We start from the raw sequence: 13747 nt of genomic DNA, 5'->3' as shown, positions 1-13747 counted from the left end.
TTGAAATATGTACGAAATTACGGATGTTTGCGAATTCTGTGGTTTTCGATGTTTCGAGTCATTTATTTGTTGCTTGCTATGTGTGTGGTTTAGAAATCTCTAGAGTTATGGATTTTGAGTTCCGCATTTTAATTTGAGTTTCTCGTAGACCCGTCAACATCCAATGGTGTGGAACCAGACTGTGCTTGACGAGGAGCTTACGTTGGAGTTATTTTGGATTAGCAAGCAGTTAGTTGATATATTTATATTTAAATATTACGTAATTTAAACGCTAGCAATATTTTTATTGGTTTTGAAACGGTTTCTTTAGCATCGTTATGGAGACATTAGAATGTTCTTTCCTAAAGAGCGGCATTAGGACTGCGTGCGCACCGATTTGATCAATATTATAAGAATTGGTTATATACTTGTATAATGGATTGAGTTTATCTTCCGTACTTGGTTGATTAAGTTCTCGGACAACACGCTAGTTATGAACTCGGTGATTAAGTTCTCGGGCTTCACATATTGTGGATTAAGAGAAGTTGGTGATGTACTCGGTGATCAAATTCTTAAATTCTCGGCTTCACGACTCCATGGATATTGAATTGAGACGTGCTTTAAGTGTTTGATCGGCAAAACGTCTCAGTGGATTAAGTTCTCGGAAGTCGCGATCGCTTGGAATCGATGATTTAAAAAGATCACGATTTGAGGTTTAGGAATTATATGATTCCGTAACAATGATTTGAAATGATTTTAAAAGGTTTTTCTTACTACTTAATATTTAAATATATTTGTTTGAATTCACCAAATTTTTCTGACCCGTGGATTTTTAACTTTTTTCAGGTGTCTTTATTCAAGGCGTGTCACGTCCGATGTTTTATTTCCTCGGAAGCATGTTTATCTATGTTGTAACACTTTTAAACTCTAGAACCACAGTAGTATTTAGTTTATGTATGTTGTGTCTGTGTTTCCTCGGGAGTTCTATGAGAAGGTCGGTTTGTATAACTGTTTGGATGTTTATCCATTGTTGGCATGCTTTATTATTTTATTGTTGTATGATTAGCTTGGCAAGTTTTAGTTTCCGCCTATGTTTATCTCCGTTATGCCATGCTAGATCTAGGTTGGAGTATCAGTTGCCCTCGAACATTGTATGTTTGATGTTTGTTTTATCATTTTCTTTAGCTTGCTACGGTGTCCGAAGAAACCCCTCCCGCTCCCTAATGCCGCTCTCGATGCCGAGGAATTCGGGTTGTGACAGAGTTGGTATCAGAGCAATGGTTCAGTTGACCTTACCATTGTTAACTGATAGTTCTTCATGAGTGTATGTTTATATGTGTTGTTTTTGTTAACTAAGACTATTGTTGTCACGACCCAAATTATTGAGTCGAGACCGGCGCTAGGGAATGGGAGTGGTAGCTCCAAATCCCGTAGTAAGCCTAAAACCGCTATGAATTTTTCGCGAATTAAATATATTATTTTATATAAAACATTTTCATGAAAATTTTTTTATACATTATTATTACAAATATCAAAATATCTTTATTTCTTTCTGAAAACTATCGCGAATCACTCTTATAGACTAGGGTCTTACTGAGCGACATCTCATGTCCGGCACTGCCCTGTCTCTAATCATAATCGTAACCAATTCCACTTATGGACATTGGTTAAAGAAATCAAACGGTTAAAATATGATCTTTATAAACAAATAATATATATACTTTTATATCAAATCAGAGTTGCCCATTTAAATATACCATTTGAATTTAAATCTCACATTACATACAGACATCTACCGACTACTGCAGTTCTACGAAGAAAACGCCCCTGACATACTCTTTCACCATTGTAGACTTCCGGAACAAGGAATGGAAGTCAGTCCTTCAAAATGTTTTCACCTGAAAGAAAGACTGTGAGGGGTCAGTATATGGGAATATACTGAGTGAGTTCATATGTTTACTAATAAGTATTCACATAAAACATAAAACAGTACTCCATCATATGCAGCCAAGTACAAGATCCGATTGAAACCCTAATCCTCGAACATGCTAAACGTATGTACTCAGAGGAAAACTTATCCAATAGTCCGACCCTGGAGTATTCACACTTTACCACGCCAGTCGCAACAAATCTCTTAATTCCAAGGGTGGGTCCAACCCACTAGTAGGTCCAACCTACTAGATACGGGGCTCAGGTTACACTGTAACCGAGTTCACTCTCGTATCGTATTCGTCATTTCCAACTTCGAAATTCGTGTTCTTAATCGTATTCACAGCTGTATCAAATCAAAACTGGTGATCACACAGTCCTATTGCCGCTCAATAGGTAGCACGTTCCATCGGATCAATACTGGTTTCAAATCAAACGTATATGCAATTCATATAAAGATTTTCATTACAAACACGCAAATCAAATATAAAGCAATATAAAATATTTGCTTGTATAAATACTTTAAAAATAAATCATATAAACTCACTGTGACCGCTTATCCAAAAATACTCTGGTGCTCAGAAACGTTAAGTCTCCCGAGCTCCTGGTCCAGCGGCTCCTTATCTCGCCGGATCTAAAACGATTTCAAAATAACTGACCCACGTTAGATTCTAGGATTGACTTTAAACTCGAGACACGACACATTACTTTTATCGATTATCATGCTTCTTACGTGTATCCCGCTAAACGGTTTCTAACTCGTTTACGGATCGAACATCTCTTTTTAATCAATTTCCTTTTTAACCTTGTTAGGTTAACGTCTTAAATTAATCTATAATCAATTGATTTTAAATCTCTATACGTGAATAGGAACGGAATATCTAAACGGAATCAATGAGGTATAAAAGTCCAAGTGCACGTTCGTGCATTGGGGTGCACGATCGTGATCGTCCTGCTGGTGCACGTTCGTGCACCACACATAGGTGCACGTTCGTGCACCATTGATGGTGCACGTTTGTGCACCTCGTGTGCACGGTGCACGATCCCCGAAATCATTTTCCGGGGCGTTCCGACATGCTATTAGCGTAAAAACGCTCCAAACTCATCCAAAACACTTATTCTAAGCTTTAAACGCTATAAACCAATCTCAAAACCATTAAAACGATTATATCGTTCCGTGGCCTAAAACTTTAACTCGATATAACTTTAAATTCATCCATCCAAACAATAAAATGTCAAGCTTACCGTGATTCGTTGTCGAAATACGATCAATTCGAGCTATAGAACGTCGGAAACGGACGAGAAACGGAATCGAGGGACGAAACCGTAAGAAATTTCAACGAAGGAAATGAAAGAATGGAACTGATGAGGGTTCTAGAGAAATTTGCTCATTTCATTCATATATATATATATATATATTTGGCTAATTAGCAACTTTAGTCCTTCATTTCTTTAACTTAAACCAATTCTCCTTTAAACTTTCTATTTTAACTTATCGATTAATTATTTACTTTAACTCAATTATGTACGTATTATTTATACCCAAATAAATAATACGACTCCAAAATTATTATTTTCTATCAATAGTCTTTTAATCGCTATTCTCGGGCTTAACTGACTAATTTATGTTTTAGTCCTTGAACTTTTCAAAAGTTACAATTTAGTCCAAAACGTATCCGCGTTCAAATTTTAAACAGTCTCCGATTGACTCGAGACTTTTATCGTAAATACTATAAAATATTTCGCGGACTTTGCAAAATAATTATTATCTCGGGATTTATATTTTATTTTATATAAATTCTCTAAGTTATTTATTTAATTCCCGCTAATCCGCTTAAAAAATATTATTCTTTATTCCCGATATAATTAAATTAAATCCTTTTTAATTTAATTTATCGGAATTCACGACACGTGGCACAATTTAATTATCTTTAAAATATTTGGGGTATTACATTCACCCCCCCTTAAAATAAATTCGTCCTCGAATTCAAATTTTTTGCCACGTACATAGGGTAAACAAATACGAATATTTCTGCCTCATATCTTCTTATGTTTTTCACGTATACTCTTCTACAGACTAACTTCTCCAAAAAACTTTTATCATAGCTTCCGTACTTACGTATTGATAATCTTTACTGGTTTTCTTCATATGACAGGCTCTTCAGTCACTTCCGTCACTTGCGGTTGAATTATTCGAGAAGGATTTGATACATCTTTCTTGGAATCGCTTGCCTTTGGCTGGCCATTCTAATGAAATGTTGTTAGAAGAAATGTGTTCAAATGTCATGTCATCCTTTGCATTGCACGCCTACTCCTTTTCCATATATTTGACGTCGTTTGGATACGACTATCCTAATCTTTTTGGCGTACCGCGGTCATTCTTTTACTGGAATTTCTAAAAATCTTGTTCTTTATTCTCTTATTACTTTGCTCGCAGGTTCCGACACTTAATCTCTTATGGATACTACAAATTGTCATCCTCATAACCTCTCATGTTTTTTGAACTTCTGTGTTTTGTTGTTTGTTAATGGCTTACTACTTACTTGCATGTAGCATGGTTCCTTGCTTGCATTACTTAAATTCCTTGTCCAAAGTAATTATCTCACATCTAGCTCTACTAATCTTACTCTTGTATTCATTATCTTGTGGTTATTTATCTTCTTATGATGTATAATTTCACACTAGTTGATCGTAGAGTGAAAAGATTCCTTGTCCTTGTTTCTATCAATTCCCCGCTCTGTTGACTTGCTAATCTTCGTGGTTTTGTACCACGAATCGAATTACTCTCGAGTTACTTCATGGTGTGTGTATCAAAACTCGTTCAAATACCTGCATCCTTATCCACGTCCTTATGGAAGTGGTTTTGCTTGGGCTAGGGGAAACCTCTTCAGAACGTTCGTCTTTGTTATACTATCCGTATACGTTTTCCTAAACTTGTATCGTCTAACTTAACATTTCCTCTTTCATACTTCATGGTTTCTTAATCTCATGAAGTTGAATGCACTCTTAGTATCACTTGATATATTTAGCATCTGCCTTCTTTGACGTATCTTATTTCTCGATCCTTCGATTCCATTCACTTCTCTGGTTAGTATTACTTTCTCTTCATTTGAGATTCTATTTCTAATTTCCAAATTTGTAAATTAGTTTTGTAGCCTATCCTTGTCAATAGCTACAAGCATTCTTCATGCTTCTTTTATCTACCTCTCAAGGTATCGTTATTCGTTTACATTCTTTCAGTAGCTTCTTATCTTAGTGACTTATTGTCTTCATTAGACATTCCTTATCTAATGATACTTTATTTTAGTCTGATCTTGTAGATTCTTGAACAATTCTGATTCGATTCTTCATTAGCTTTTTGGCTCTAAGAAGATACTAGACTTAACTAGTCAATCTAACTATCCAACTCTCTATCATTTTTGATAGATACTTTGCCTCTTCTTCATTACACGTCCTCTGTTAAAACCATTCGCCTCAGGTTGATTTATGAATCAGTAAATAGCTTACGCTTGAAATCATATAAATGACGTTTATAAATTTCTATAATAACTCTTTGTTTCCTTTTTGTACTTTCGCTTTTACTCGAACTCTTTATAAATACTTTTATTCACGATTCACTCTTATTGCAACTCATTACTTTCTCTAGATCACTTTAACATCCAATGCTTTAATGTTCATTTATACCTATGGGATGCATCTAATACTGACATTCATTTTGTCAGTGAAACTAATTTCAATTTCCTATTATCGCATTCTTTTAAAACTTCTCGATTCTTCTTGAAAAATCTATGTTAATCCTTATACTCGACTTTCGTAACACTCTTCAAATCTTTTCCTTATAGTAGTCATTTTCCTATCTAATCACTCTGATATATATCACTGATGTCTCTTGGGACATTCTGGATCCTAATTAAACATTACTGCCATTAGGATGTTCGACCTTGCTCCATCAACCTCTTGAAAGTTGAAATACCAATTATCAATGTTACTAGTATTCTTTCTTTTTATCCTAGTTGCTTATAAATCGTTAATAATCCTTTGGCCATACTCCAAAATGATTTATATCATCATTTGCCATTTTGATCTAGGTACAATTAATGTACTTCTTAACCTTGAAACTATATGATGTCGAACTCATCGTTCCGCCTGCTGGTACAATGCCCTCTTTTTGTCTTCAAATTGGTATATCTTGAACTTCAATCAACGTCCATAAATTAAGACTTCACTTTCAGTATTCGGATCTTAACTATTCATTCTTTTTCTCTAACTCGTTCGTTATATATATCTCTATCCACTTGCTCGTCTATATCCAATGGGAAGGATTCCTATACACTTGTACTTAATCCATCGTAATATTCCTCATCCGTTGTCACTTCTCTTATCAAACTTCAGGATCTTTTTATCTTGATTGGCTATTATATCTTTCTTTCTCGTTTACTCTTATCATAACTTAACTCCCTTTTATACATCGCTATCTTGCTTTTTCCATTTGTCGTAATATCTTTGTTTAGGTACCTTCGTTCTTAACAAGTTACATATCTTATGTGTTAATTTATTCTGACTTTATTGTCTGTCCTAATATATAGAATTCTTAATTTGTATACATCTAGTACAGTCCTCATCATAAAACGTATGTTATCCTTCCACATGTAGTGTTCACGTCTTCCTTTGAGAGTCATCATCATCAACATCACATAACTATCGTACTATACTCTTTGTGTTTCATCTTCCTTATTCCCATCTCATGACCTTATACTTCGTATACATGTCCTTAACATAGTCCACGCAATATGCAATCCATCCTTTGATTTTATTAATCCTATGTGTCATCTTATCCACATCTGATACATTTCTTACGTTCTTACTTATTATATTCTCACAATGTTTTAGCTAAGTTGTTCTTTTCTAGTCGTATTAATCCTTTATCAACATTCTTATGAAAGTTATTATTTAATCCTCCGTTCGACGATCGCAACGGTCAACTCCTAGTCAACCTTCTTAGGAATATAATACTCCGATATTAAACCGATCCAACGGTTCAATCACAAGATATCTCAGTTTTTACTAGACTTGATAATCGTCCAATATCGTGTAAAACTCACATTTTCCGTTCGTGGATATTACCTTTACACCTTTAGGGTTTAAGCTAATAATCACTTTCTATGTTCAACTATCACTTCTCACACTTCTATCATCTTATAACATAGAGTTCTAATCACTTCGTTCAAAGATAATGACATCTTAGTTCACTGGTCAATGGATCATACTTAACCATTCAGGCGTATCTTATCTTTCTATGCTGTACTTTCGAGAGTTGCTTGTATGTAGATCTCGAACATTTCACCTTCGTTACAGAGTTCTAGTCTAGATCTACTCACATTAAAAACAATTATGGTTGCAACCATTTCGAAACCTTTGAAATCCAAAGAAACTGACTCTTTTACAAAATTCATGTTTAAATTCTTTAAGCATTAGTATAATTGTGCACTAGGGTGATGACGTCTCTCATCCCCAAAGAGTTGCCATAACTTACCTCTTATCTAAGCATAATGCATATGATGCATGTCCTACTAATGTATGAATTCAGTTTTTCATCCTTTTCATTTAATGTGTATGTAGTGATGCAATTCTATTCACGTCATGGCAATAGTATATTACTATATCGAATCTAGGCAGAATTATACTTTCAAAATCATTAAAACATTTAATGATTTAATCTTTGTAAATCACAAATCTTTCACCTTGTAAGTTCTCTAAACCTTAAACTCTGTAACTCGGGAAATTCTTCCATCCCTCTGGATTCATGTTTAACTATCGACCAATTCTTAGCGCTTATCGCATGATTCCGATGGTATCGTTATACCATATAATACTTAGTATGCTAGCCTCGTCATCGTGTTGTATAATGTCAACTGTCCACCTCGTACGTGATCATATGCAACGATCATATAATATGTCGATCATTCTTACGTAAGCAGAATACTTTCGCATACGTATACCGTCTAACAATCTTATCGATCATACTAACAGACTCAGATTGTAGGGAGGAGAATTAAAATATTAAAATCAAATGAAAATTGATCAAGACATTACTCGAATCCCTATGTGCTGCAGTAGTTCCTAGGTAGACTCACACACAAAACAGTGGTATCCTAAACCAACTGTTTGAAATCACATATTAGCAGAGGTAACTAGACCAACTGCTCTTATACCACAATTGTCACGACTCAAATTATTGAGTCGAGACCGGCGCTAAGGAATGGGAGTGGTAGCTCCAAATCCCGTAGTAAGCCTAAAACCACTATGAATTTTTCGCGAATTAAATATATTATTTTATATAAAACATTTTCATAAAACCTTTTTAAACATTATTATAATAAATATCAAAATATCTTTATTGCTTTCTGAAAACTATCGCGAATCACTCTTATAGACTAGGGTCTTACTGAGCGACATCTCATGTCCAGCACTGCCATGTCTCTAATCATAATCGTAACCAATTCCACTTATGGCAATTGGTTAAAGAAATCAAACGGTTAAAATATGATCTTTATAAAAAAATAATACATATACTTTTATATCAAATCAGAGTTGCCCATTTAAATATACCATTTGAATTTAAATCTCACATTACATACAGACATCTACCGACTACTGCAGCTCTACGAAGAAAACGCCCCTGACATACTCTTTCACTATTGTAGACTTCCGGAACAAGGAAAGGAAGTCTGTCCTTCAAAATGTTTTCACCTGAAAGAAAGACTGTGAGGGGTCAGTATATGGGAATATACTGAGTGAGTTCATATGTTTACTAATAAGTATTCACATAAAACATAAAACAGTACTCTATCATATGCAGCCAAGTACAAGATCCGATTGAAACCCTAATCCTCGAACATGCTAAACGTATGTACTCAGAGGAAAACTTATCCAATAGTCCGACCCGGGAGTATTCACATTCTACCACGTAAGTCGCGACAAATCTCTTAATTCCAAGGGTGGGTCCAACCCACTGGTAGGTCCAACCTACTAGACACGGGGCTCAGGTTACACTGTAACCGAGTTCACTCTCGTATCGCATTCGTCATTTCCAACTTCAAAATTCGTGTTCTTAATCGTATTCACAGCTATATCAAATCAAAACTGGTGATCACACGGTCCTATTGCCGCTCAATAGGTAGCACGTTTCATCAGATCAATACTGGTTTCAAATCAAACGTATATGCAATTCATATAAAGATTTCGCATTACAAACACGCAAATCAAATATAAAGCAATATAAATTGTTTGCTTGTATAAATACTTTAAAAGTAAATTGTATAAACTCACTGTGACTGCTTATCGAAAAATACTCTGGTGCTCAGAAACGTTAAGTCTCCCGAGCTCCTGGTCCACCGGCTCCTTGTCACGCCGGATTTAAAACGATTTCAAAATAACTAACCCACATCAGATTCTAGGATTGACTTTAAACTCGAGACACGACACATTACTTTTATCGATTATCGTGCTTCTTACCTGTATCCTGCTAAACGGTTTCTAACTCTTTTCCGGATCGAACATCTATTTTAAATCAATTCCCTTTTTAACCTTGTTAGGTTAAAGTCTTAAATTAATCGATAATCAATTGATTTTGAATCTCGATACGCGAATAGGAACGGAATATCTAAACGGAATCAATGAGGTATCAAAATCCAGGTGCATGTTCGTGCATTGGGGTGCACGATCGTGCACCCCCTGCTGGTGCACGTTCGTGCACCACACATAGGTGCATGTTCGTGCACCTTGGTGCACGTTCGTGCTATTAGCGTAAAAACGCTCCAAACTCATCCAAAATACTTATTCTAAGATTTAAACGCTATAAACCAATCTCAAAACCATTAAAACGATTAGATCGTTCCGTGGCCTAAAATTTTAACTCGATATAACTTTAAATTCATCCATCCAAACAATAAAACGTCAAGCTTACCGTGATTCGCCGTCGAAATACGATCAATTCGAGCTATAGAACGTCGGAAACGGACGAGAAACGGAATCGAGCGACGGAACCGTAAGAAATTTCAACGAAGGAAATGAAAGAATGGAACTGATGCATGTTCGTGCATTGGGGTGCACGATCGTGCACCCCCTGCTGGTGCACGTTCGTGCACCACACATAGGTGCATGTTCGTGCACCTTGGTGCACGTTCGTGCTATTAGCGTAAAAACGCTCCAAACTCATCCAAAATACTTATTCTAAGATTTAAACGCTATAAACCAATCTCAAAACCATTAAAACGATTAGATCGTTCCGTGGCCTAAAATTTTAACTCGATATAACTTTAAATTCATCCATCCAAACAATAAAACGTCAAGCTTACCGTGATTCGCCGTCGAAATACGATCAATTCGAGCTATAGAACGTCGGAAACGGACGAGAAACGGAATCGAGCGACGGAACCGTAAGAAATTTCAACGAAGGAAATGAAAGAATGGAACTGATGAGGGTTCTGGAGCATTCTGCTCATTTCATTCATATTTATATATATATATTTTGCTAATTAGCAACTTTAGTCCTTCATTTCTTTAACTTAAACCAATCCTCCTTTAAACTTTCTATTTTAACTTACCGATTAATTATTTACTTTATCTCAATTACGTACATATTATTTATACCCAAATAAATAACACGACTCCAAAATTATTATTTTTTATCAATAATCTTTTAATCGCTATTCTCGGGCTTAAATGGCTGATTTACGTTTTGGTCCTTGAACTTTTCAAAAGTTACAATTTAGTTTAAAACGTATTCGCGTCCAAATTTTAAACAATCTCCGATTGACTCGAAAATTTTATCGTAAATACTATAAAATATTTCATGGACCTTGGCGAAATAATTATTATGTCGGGATTTATATTTTATTTTATATAAATTCTCTAAGTTATTTCTTTAATTCCCGCTAATCCGCTTAAAAAATATTATTCTTTATTCCCGATATAATTATAATTAAATTGAATCTTTCTTAATTTAATTTATCGGAATTCACAACACGTGGCACAATTTAATTATCTTTAAAATATTCGGGGTATTACAACTGTGGTATTAGGATTCTTGTCATGTCTTGTTACGTCATCATTTATTTTGAACAATTTAGCTATCCCCGATAGGTGTGGGTCTTTTGTCGTGTTGTTCAGTAAGATATGATTGTTTGCTTTGTGTGGTTAAGGTGCGTAGTTTTGAATCGTTTATTTGTTCGTCTATCAAAATATGTTTAACTTTATCTGGACTCGTGCTCGTGTTGCGGCTCAGCAAGTCAAGGAAGCTCAAGACGAGGGATAAGAGGAAGTCAATAAGAATGAACCTGCGAATCCACCTAAGAGGGCTCCTAGGAGACCGAGGAATCAGACTTGAAATAAAAAATAGGAATTAGATCAGAACGTTGCTGCTGAAGGTGTTTAAGCTCTGAACATGGACGCTTTTGATATGAATATGTTTTTGGCGGGTGTTGCTACGTTGCAGACTAATCAAGTTCAATTGCAAGCCGGGCAAGTGGCGATGCAAGATCAATATAATATGATGGATAGTTAGTTCAACAACAACAACAGCGACTTGGTGGTAATACAAACAAGGATATGGTACTGGCGTGTATGCGTTTGAGGTTGGAAGAGTTTGATGGTTCAGAAGATGCGGTGGATTTTCTTGAGAAAGTTGAGCGGAATTCTTAGAGGTTACAAGCCGATGATAGGCAAACTATCTTATTGACTGAGATGTCAATGAAGGGACTAACTAAAGATTGGTTCCGACGTGTGATCCGTCCTCACATAGGTCAACTGTCGTGGGCCGAATTTACTACGAGATTTAAGGATTATTTTTTGTTGTTTTAGTGATCGAGGACAAAAGAGACCAATTGATGACTCTGGTTCGAGGTGATTGTTTAGTGCAAGAGTATACTAAGAAATTTACAAGGTTGAGCATAATTTCTCCAGATTTTTTGACAGATCAGTTGCATGTGAATACACGTTTTGTTAAGGGTTTAAGACCCGAGTTTGTGGGATTTCCAACTGAGATGAATAGAGAGTTTGTACAAGTGGTGTACAGCACGAGGCAGCTGGAATGTACGTTAGTTCAGTTTGGTAGACTATCGTTGTCGTCACAACCAAAAAAGAGCAGAAATGAAAAATCTAGTGGTGGACAGCAACTCCAGATGCAGTTTAGCAGGGGCAGTTACTACAATTCTCCAGCGGGATCGAGTAAGAAGAACTTCAGAAAGCATCATAAGGGAAGGCATGGTAGGAAAGGTTTCAGTTCAAGTTCAAGTGGCAGTAATTAAAGTTCTGGTCATAGCAGTTCAGGATCTGGACCAGTGGTGTCAGAACTATTGGAGAACACATTATCGTGTGTTCCATTTAGTGAGTATGCTTGCTTTCCATGCGGACAGCAGGGACATTTTACGAGAGAGCTCCCAGTTTCTGGTCAACAAGGTTCTTCAGCGATGTGGCTCAACCAACCTTTCAACAGCCGAGGCCGTCTTTTCGTGGTCCGTCAAGGTTTGTGCAACAAGGAAATCAATCTTGTGGTGGTGGCCAGTAGGGCCGTGGTAACGGAGGCCGTGGGAATGGTGGACGTAATTGGGGTCAAGGTTCAACAACAATGTTGCGGTCAAGTTAGAGTTTTTTCTTAGACTCCGCAAGATGCTCGTGCGAATAATGATGTGGTTTAACGTATTATTCTTGTATCGTTTGGTGACACTTTAGTTTTGTTTGGTCTGGGTGCAACCCATTCTTTTGTTTCTTCGAGTTTTCTTTGTTAAGTTGGGTATGACACCTTTGTATATGCAAGTTCCTTTATCTATGTCTACGCCATGTCTGAGTGTGTTGAAGTGGGTTTAATTTTTCCACCATGTTCTAAGGTTATTCATGGTAGAGAATTGTTTGCTATTTTGATTTTGCTTGAGGTCTTATTGTTCGATGTGATTTTGGGTATGGTGGTTGTCTCAACATTATGCATGTGTTGATTGTCGTGATAATTCAGTAGTGTTTAACATTCAGGGTAATATGCTGTTTGTTTATCAAGGGGAGAAGGTGGACACACCCAAGAATTTGATTTCGACTATGAAAACTAGCCGAATGTTGAACAAGGGTTGTCAAGTATTCTTAGCTATGGTTAGAGATGTGGAAGCTGACTTCAGAAATATGAAGAACGTTCCGATTGTTAATGAATTCTGCAATGTTTTTCTTGATGAATTACCTGGCTTACCACCAGAGCGGGAAATCGAATTCTACATTGATGTTTTTCCAGGTACGGCTACGATTTTGATACTGCCGTACCGGATGGCACCGACAGAGTTAAAGGAATTGAAGGATCGGTTGCAAGAGTTGTTGGATAATGGTTTTATAAGACCTAGTACTTCTCCGTAGGGTGCGTCGGTACTATTTGTGAAGAAGATGGATGGTTCTTTTCGGCTCTGTATTGATTATAGACAACTCCACAAGGTGACGTTTAAGAACAAATATTCTCTTTTCCGTATTGATGATTTTTTTTGATTAGTTGCAAGGTGCAAAATGTTTTTCCAAGATCGATTTAAGGTATGGGTATCATTAACTTTGGATTCGTGATGTCGATATATCGAAGAATGTTTTTCGAACCCGGTATGGACATTATAAGTTTTTGGTGATTTCTTTTGGTTTGACTAATGCACCATCGGCGTTTATGGATTTGATGGATAAAGTTTTCAAACCGTTTTTAGATCGATTTCTTATCGTTTTCATTGATGACATTTTGATTTATTCTCGGGATGAGGAGGAGCACTTATTGCATTTGAGAATGGTGCTGCAGACGTTGAGGGAACATCAGCTATATGCT

Source organism: Mercurialis annua, linkage group LG2 (assembly GCF_937616625.2).
Source record: "Mercurialis annua linkage group LG2, ddMerAnnu1.2, whole genome shotgun sequence".
Lineage (NCBI taxonomy): Eukaryota > Viridiplantae > Streptophyta > Magnoliopsida > Malpighiales > Euphorbiaceae > Mercurialis > Mercurialis annua.
This window is presented reverse-complemented; position numbering follows the sequence as displayed.